Raw genomic sequence first — 9,131 nt, forward strand, 5'->3', positions numbered from 1 at the left:
TTTGCTTACTGAGGTTAAGATTTGGGTTCAGTGGGTTTAGCATTATTAAGGCACCATCATACACAAGTCAGTGTGTGAATGACAATACTCCACAAAAATAATAATGCAAGACCATGTGTGCGTGTGTGTGTGAGTGCATGACGGAGGGTCCTGTGCAGTGCTGCCCTAGCCAGCCTGAGGAGAGTGTACACACACCTTTTTTAGGTGGATGGCGGGACTGTTTGAGGGTGCTAATCTTCCCAGCAGGCAGTACTGCATGGTGTGCCAAACCAGAGCAGCAGAGCACATTTCACCAGGCCAGCGCCAGCACACGAGACGCTGAGTGAATTACCAGTGGGCTTTTCAACATGCTGGCAGGAAGTGGCACATCCAGCACTGGTAGAGCAGGAAAGATGTCAAACGTCTTCTCTTCCACAATACAGCGGGACTGGGGTCCCGCTAGCCCCTGGGGTCCCGCTAACCTCTGAGCTCCTGTCAGCCTACAGAGCTTCACAGCTTCCCTGCCCCAACACACCTGATCTGACTTATGAAGGACTCGATGAACTGGTGATCTGGATCAGGTGTGCTGGGAGGAGGGAACCCTTTAAACCCCCAGTCCCCAGGTCTGGAGCTGAGCACACGCTACGTGTGTCCTTGGAAAACCTTCCAAATAAAGGACTTGTCTGTCTCTGAGTCTCACACCTGGAATATGGTTGAGGTCAGTGTTGTAAGTGCTTTCTTTCTCTGCAGAGGGTGACATTGTTTTTTTAAAGCAATGTCACTGAATACAGAGAGAATTAGTACATTTGCATCATGGGAACCTACGGCTTGGCTTTTTCTACATGGTTTAATACTGGGATGTTCCTACAGGGTTTAATACCTGGGATGTTCCTATGTGGTTTAATACTGGGATGTTCCTACAGGGTTTAATACCTGGGATGTTCCTATGTGGTTTAATACTGGGATGTTCTTACATGGTTTAATACTGGGATGTTCTTACATGGTTTAATACTGGGATGTTCCTACAGGGTTTAATACTGGAATGTTCCCATATGGTTTCTTGCCAAGACTGATGATTTTACATTAAGAATCTCACCTGTTTCACAGAACAAGTTGATCTAAACAAGTCAAACTGAATAGACCATGAAACACGTGATGGGAACCTGAGTTAAGGACGTTAATCTCACGACACGCGTACTCTGTCCATGCTGTGGCAAAGAGGAAACCTGCCTGTACTTCCTTCTTGGTGGTCAGGAGCGCATTAGCGAGGTGGAACGATCTCATTTCTCCTACAGCACTAGAATGGAATAGAGGGATGATTGATGGACACTAAATCCCGATGTAGACGTTGACACTGAGTCGTCAGTACCTCACCAAAACTCTGTCCAATTTCAATAGTCAGAGTTAGGACTTAATAAAGAACTCCGAAAGCCTGTTTCCACTCTAATGCTGGAGTGAGCTTGGAAACCTTTAAACGTTCTGGAGCTCAGTCCTGTAGAGCAGTAAAATGTGCATTTCACATTAATTTATGTTCTTAGGATTATAAATAAGATGTCATTTTACGTATGAGGGAGGATGGTGATATTTTGTGACCCACAGAAGTTCGTCTTAAAACACTTAATTTACTACGTCAACTAACTGAGCTAAAATATTTCCTGCTGAGGCTACGTATTTAAAAAAAAAAAAAAAAGCAGCGAAATACACGCAATTATCTTAATCCAATAAAATGTGTTTTAGAAGTAAAATGTCAACAATTCCTTTCCAGTTAGGGATCACTGAAGTAGTGGGAATTTCCAAACCATTCCCCTCCATAATTACACACGCACTCCGAACCCTCAAGTAACAAGTGTTCGTGTGTAATTAAATGGCGGTCGCTGGAGTTATCCGTTTTCTCTGTAACTCAGCAACCGCCACACGCATCATCACCCTACAGGAAGCAGAGCGGTATCTAGACACCCCCCCCCCCCCCCCCCGCGCGCGCTCTGGAAGCAGCGGGCCGACTCTTGATGTGGTGGGTCGTTTCCTCCGTGCTGCCGCCCCGGAGCGGCTCCAGCCAGGGTGTGAGAACCAGGCAGGGGAAGGCAGGGAGGAAGTGTGTATTTATCTGCTTTGGCGGGGCATTGCGTTTGGCTTTTGATCCGCTCCTCCACGCTGACTCCTGCCGCTCATTTGAATAGTGGAGGTTGCACTAATCTCTCCATCATTTCAGAAGCTTCGCCAGGAAAAACAAACAAAAAAAAACCCCCACCCTCTTAAAACTCAGAAAAGACTGACAGTGCAGGTGACATCATGAGTATCCATGAAACCGTCTGTTTTAAAGTGCTATACAGACCCCACACCATGGCGCCGTAGGAACTTACCAGTGCTAATAATGCTCCACAAACACTTTACAGATGTTTGATTAAAATCTTGAAAAATAAACTCTTCAGGCACAGACTCCAGCATAACCAAGATGCCAGTGATCTGTCATATCAAGTTCAAATAAATAAATAAATAAAACATCATCGCTATTGATCATTATTATTATTATTTATCACCGATCATTTTCACCCGGAAGGCATGACTCTGCTAGACGGATCTTACAGGGACCCTCAGGCAGTAACATATAGGCAGTCTGCTTTTTAAATTACCATCTAATCGATGTCAAAATTTTTAAACTCTCCTGTATTTCTCCAGTATTTCTCTGTAGTTCTCAAGTATGTCTCTGTATTTCTCTGGTATTTATCAACATTTTTCCAGATGCATTATGAGCTCATCAGCAGCGCATGATTAATTATGATTTTATTCATCAACTAACCAAATTACAATATGCAGAAAATAGCTCACCATTTGACAGCAGGCCAAACCACCCAGTCCAAAAAACCTGTTTACTTTTTTGAGTCAAGGCAACTCATTCTATACCAGACCCTGTGTTTTCTGGAAACAGATCAATATTCCTTCAGATGGAGATTACAGAGAGGTTATGATCAGCACTTCAGGTCTCTGATCTAGAACGTACAGCGTTGAGCAACCCCTCTGGCATCTGAATGCTTATGAAGATAGATTATGCACAGCTCCAACAGTTGTGCAAAGGTTTTTATCTTTCACTCCTTGTTTAAAACATTGGCCCGGAACATCTGTTGCTCATACTGGTCGCCCAACGTGAGACAGTCACATCCGAGCGAGAACAGTGTTTCGTCTGTCACAGAGAGAGCCGATCAGCCCGTTCAGTCCTGATCGCACAGGCACTTTGCAGTGGCGTATCTCGACAGGCTATCTGGAAACGATTGTGCAGACGTGAAATCACCGGGCTTGGTCTCCTCTCTCAGCCACAGTTATAGAGACTTTTCCATTCATCCCGATTCTTAGTCATTGTACAAACAGTCCCGTGTTTGTTCTCCTCCTTTATAAGCAGGGAGAGGCTGATTACGGGATTGACTTTCCATTGTTGGAGAACTGGAATATTCTGTTAAGAGCTCCCTGTCAGCACCTCGCGAACAATGCCGTGACTTAATGCAGCTTGTAGATCCATACATCTGTCTTCCTGGGCCTGGGGTAGGCCCTCCTCTGCTGCTTTCCTAAGGAGACTTGGAGACACAGCTCTCACTACGCCAGAGAGACGGTCTGAATAAAGCACGGTCTCCCAAGCTCCGTCCAGCTCCGTCCAGCAGCACCAGGCCAGCTGCAGACTTTTTCTCATAGACTCTTCCCTCGTCCAGCCTCTGTAACACGCCGTATTAGAGGGGTGGGAGCGTAGGGTAGAGGGGGGATTGTGTGTGCCACCAGTATGTGGTGATGTCGGGCTGGGTGGAGTAGCTGCACTCGTGACTATCTGGTGCTGACAGTTCACACAGGCTGCCTTTCCACTTGCACGGGGCGTATCCGTGTGAGCCCCCCCACATCCCCCTTCCCGGTGAAGAGAGCTGCCACTCGGGTCACTCTCACGCCGCCTGGGGAAGTGGAGCTCCTCTGATCCCACACTTAAAACTTCACATGAAATGCAGGAAAAGTGTGCAAAGATGACAATACCAGATTTTCAGCAAGAGAAATACAGCATTCTACTGGGGTCTGATCGCCTGAGATCGTACCCCAGCTGTTGGAAGACTCTGCCAGTTTAGAGATTACATAAGCGGAGGCCCTAACCCTAATGAAGTGCTCAGACAAAGCAAAATGAAAGCCTTCACAAAGATTCGGAAGAAGTCTATTTTATTTAACTTCTTTTGGTTTTGTTTGGGATTTTGTTTAATTGCTTTTACTCAGGCCTGACAGTTGGAAGCTATATCAGCATGTAGTCAACGTGTTTGGAGCAGACAAGGTCCAGCTAACTGAAAATGCCACATATAAATAACATATAACACTCATATTATAATATGATAACATATAAATAACATATAACAAACTCATCATTATACAGACACATTTTCACAGGAAAGATCATTAGGCGCATACTTTTTTTCGATATAAAATTTCTGACACATTCTTTGCTACAGGAAATGTCAATGTAAAGGCCAGATCAGTTCATTTGTGTGACTCTCCAGAACACATTTATGGTTTAGTGTTTACAGTGATTTTCAGATCCTACTCATTTGGTTTTTCCGTAGTAATTCTGAAATCTCCCTCATTCCCATCCTCTAAATAGACTTTGTCTATCTGTCCTGTTGCTACTCAATTCAAGCCAAAAAATAATGTCTACAACTCAAGACCAGCAGAAACATTCAGCTCTCAAGAATCCAAAGCGAGTCCCTTTTGGTTCTCAGATTTTTATAGTTTCACAGCAAGTCCATGAACACACTCTTTTACTCATTACAAGAAACTCCATTTCCCATGCTTTAATTTTTAACTGTGCCGATCAAGATAACAGCAGAGGCAGTAACCAATTAACTGCTCCACGCCTTCAGACAGGTAGGCCCGGTCCCACCTGGGCTCACTACAGTGTGTAGCTCCGAGACCGTGACCTCGTTAAGCTCGTTAAGCTCGTTAAGCTGTCGACACCGGTCTCCCAGTACACACCCACCTTCTGTTTCTGGTACACACATTTCCTTAACAAATTCTTCCTGATGAGTATTACGTACTTGGTCGGGAACCAATCGCAGCCATGCAGGATTAGCCACCCATGCGGGGTCAGGAGAGGGTGTCGCTATGGAGACTCTGCAGTCAGGCTCACCCTACACACTTTCCGCTTTCTCTCCCTGAGTCTTGACCAAAACGTGAACTTCGCACAGAGCCCTCAAATGAGCCTTAAAAATCGCACATCTTCTGCCAAACACCTACAGCCAGGAGGTGGGTGGGTGGGTGGGTGAAGGGGGAGACGCGTGACCCAGTCCCTGGGAGGTGGGGAGGTGGGGTGTTGTGTGAAAAACAGCTGAGAGTAAAAATACTGTCCATCAATCATGCATAGGATGGAAAACCAATTAATAACTGGGGACCAGTAATAAAACTGCAACGAGATCCTAACAGTTCTAATTAAGGAGCATGATTAGGGATAATTACTGGACACTTGTGCCCTGACTGTCTGCTTGTGTTTATGCATGTGTAGCTTGGTTTCCATGGCAGCGGGTGATCTGTAAGTGTCAGAAAGCTCTTAGCCAACGGGTCAGGATAATTTGAAATGCAACCCTCTATCCGTTTCAGCGTCTCACACTGTGAGTGCTGGGCGTGTGTAGTGGGAAAAGGGGGTCATGGTGAAAAGCTGCACCTTGAACAAGCACTGAGGAGCACAGACTCACGCGTTTCTCATGAACAGCACTGAGAAGCGCAGACTCACGCGTTTCTCATGAACAGCACTGAGAAGCGCAGACTCACGTGTTTCTCATGAACAGCACTGAGAAGCGCAGACTCACGCGTTTCTCATGAACAGCACTGCGGAGCGCAGACTCACGCGTTTCTCATGAACAGCACTGAGAAGCGCAGACTCACGCGTTTCTCATGAACAGCTCTGCGGAGCGCAGACTCACACGTTTCTCATGAACAGCACTGCGGAGCGCAGACTCACGCGTTTCTCATGAACAGCACTGAGAAGCGCAGACTCACGCGTTTCTCATGAACAGCACTGCGGAGCGCAGACTCACACGTTTCTCATGAACAGCACTGCGGAGCGCAGACTCACGCGTTTCTCATGAACAGCACTGAGAAGCACAGACTCACGCGTTTCTCATGAACAGCACTGAGAAGCGCAGACTCACGCGTTTCTCATGAACAGCACTGAGAAGCGCAGATTCACGCGTTTCTCATGAACAGCACTGAAAAGCACAGACTCACGCGTTTCTCATGAACAGCACTGCGGAGCGCGGATTCACGTCCAGATTCAACAGAACTAGGCCTTAACTCAGTCTGCTACACTGCTGGAACAGATGCAGCCATTCCACAAAGTTGACCCACAAGCCCAGCTGCCTGTACTCTGGTGCTGGTGATCCAGAGTTTAGCTCCAACACTCCAACACATCGGCTCTAATGTTCAGATGATGCTGTTGGTAGAGGTCACAGCTGAATTTTAGAGTGGTCCATCTCCACCAACGGAGATACTGCTGCCAAAAACAGACCAACCAATCAGCACAAAGGGACACATTCCAGGGGCCACCATCCACCTGCACTTGTACGCTCCTGGTGAACCTAAGCAAATGCAGACGGGTAGAGTCACATCCACAGAAAAGCTGATAGCGAGAGACTTTGGCCAACCATCAAGTGCACAGTGGCATAACTAGCACCATCACATAAATAACAATGAGTTCAGTGGATACTAGTTAGCTGCCTGTTATCTTCATAATTACAGCAAAATACTCCACACACTGTATAGTGAAAGCACTAGAGTTGTTAACATTTTTAGTTTTACAAACATAGGATATTTACCTCTCGAAGCGTAGCTCTGTGGGCCATGCGAGTCCCCCAGTGAGGGCAGGACTGGCCTATCTTGTGGTGGCATTGCCAAGGCTGGATGCTGGGCCTTTCCACATACCTGAGGAATGAACTCACACTGGGGAGGAGCCGTGGGGGAAGCAAGGTTTCCTCAGGTCAGCCGACGGCGCCCAACCCGGGTTCCCCAACCCCGGCTCCCAACCCCAGCTCCCCAACCCGGGTTCCCAACCTCGGCTCCCCAACCCCGGCTCCCCAACCCGGGTTCCCAACCCTGGCTCCCCAACTCGGGTTCCCAACCCTGGCTCCCCAACCCCGGCTCCCCAACCCGGGTTCCCAACCACGGCTCCCCAACCCCAGATCCCAACCCCCAATTCACAGCATGACTTTTTTGCACCCTGCTGCCTACATGTCTCTTGCTCAGCTGCAACTCAAGCCAATGGACAGAGTTCACAACAGACATCAGCGCAGGGCTGACCTGGATTCAGGTGTCTCCTCCCACACACTCACATTCACTAGAATGTGAACATTGAGAAAGTTGAAAAATGAAACAGGAACTCTAGTTGTTCTCTGAGGAGTTGAGGATAAGTTATGTGCCAAAGGCTTTTACTCAGAGCACAGTCGTTCTCTGAAGAGTGTCTAGAGAATGAGCATCTACACACTCCTACCAAAATATGACAGAACCTGAATGGAAATTTTACAACCCGTGCTTTTATTCAGCTTTGCGTGTGTGGGGAGGTCGGTATTTGAGGTTTTTTTGTTTGTGTATTTGTTTGTGTTTGTGTGTGTGTGTGTGTTTGTGTGTGCGTGCGTGTGTGTGTGTGTGTGTGTCAAGTCATATAAATACAGGGCCACCAACCTTGACACTTACTGTAGAAAAACCACATTCTAATTGTCAATTATCATGAGCTTGAATGATGATAAATTGAAGAGAAAATGAAGTCTCACAGATTTTATTTTCTGGTGGAATTTCAATGACTTTCAATGGTGTTGACTTTTTCTGGGCTCTAAGGCAGGGAGAATATTCAGCGTTGGCTGGCCTGGACATTTCCTGAACTGAAGAATTTTTTTCCTCAGGCCTTACACACTAGAATGAGATACTGCATGTCCTCTGATCTTACACACTAGAATGAAATACTGCATGTCCCCTGGTCTTACACAACAGAATGAGATACTGAATGTCCTCTGCTGTTACACACTAGAATGAGATACTGCATGTCTCTGGTCTTACACACTAGAATGAGATACTGCATTCCTCTGGCCTTACACACTAGAATGAGATACTGCACTCTAGTCCAAGCAACAAACCCACACTGATTCTCATAAAAATTACAGTAAAAGATTCCCCATATAAATGAATAGACAGTTAACGTTTAACTATTTTGTTAAGGTATTCCCCAAAGCTCAACAAATAAAACCACCCTGTAATACTTGATAAAGGTCTATGGAAACACCACTGTGATGCGAGTGTAACAGGCAACAGCCATGCTCTTCCTGTCACTATGGTGATATGCTCTTCCTGTCACTATGGTTATATGCTCTTCCTGTCACTATGATTATATGCTCTTCCTGTCACTATGGTGATATGCTCTTCCTGTCACTATGGTTATATGCTCTTCCTGTCACTATGGTTATATGCTCTTCCTGTCAGTATGGTTATATGCTCTTCCTGTCACTATGGTGATATGCTCTTCCTGTCACTATGGTTATATGCTCTTCCTGTCATTATGGTAATATGCTCTTCCTGTCACTATGGTGATATGCTCTTCCTGTCACTATGGTTATATGCTCTTCCTGTCACTATGATGATATTCTCTTCCTGTCACTATGGTTATATGCTCTTCCTGTCACTATGGTGATATGCTCTTCCTGTCACTAGGCATTGTTAGCAACGTTGCCCAGGAGGGACAAGGAAGTCCTCATTATGTCCCGCCTCACTGCCCATCTCTAGTCTGCCATCCCTTCAGCACCATGACCCTTGACCCCAGGGCTCACACTGGGATCTCCTAACACATCCTGTGGCTTTACTTTGCGAATGTTGCCTTCCAAAAGACGGATATTTTTTCCCAGACCACCAGGTTGTGAGGTGAAGCAAGGCAGGGGCTAGGCAGTGGCGAGGTAGGGTGACATAAGGCCTGTCAGACTGATCGCACACGTTAAGTTTGTGGTTTTCTGATGCAATGATGGAGATAGGTTACGCTGCCCCTTCTTGCCCACGTTCACAGCACTTTGCTGTCTCGCCCTTGTTGTCGTCTCTAAAATGTTGACAAATCATGTTGCACAAGGAAGAATGAGGACGTGACTTTCATGTGGAATTTCATCTCT

Source organism: Electrophorus electricus, chromosome 19 (assembly GCF_013358815.1).
Source record: "Electrophorus electricus isolate fEleEle1 chromosome 19, fEleEle1.pri, whole genome shotgun sequence".
In the NCBI taxonomy this organism is placed as follows: domain Eukaryota; kingdom Metazoa; phylum Chordata; class Actinopteri; order Gymnotiformes; family Gymnotidae; genus Electrophorus; species Electrophorus electricus.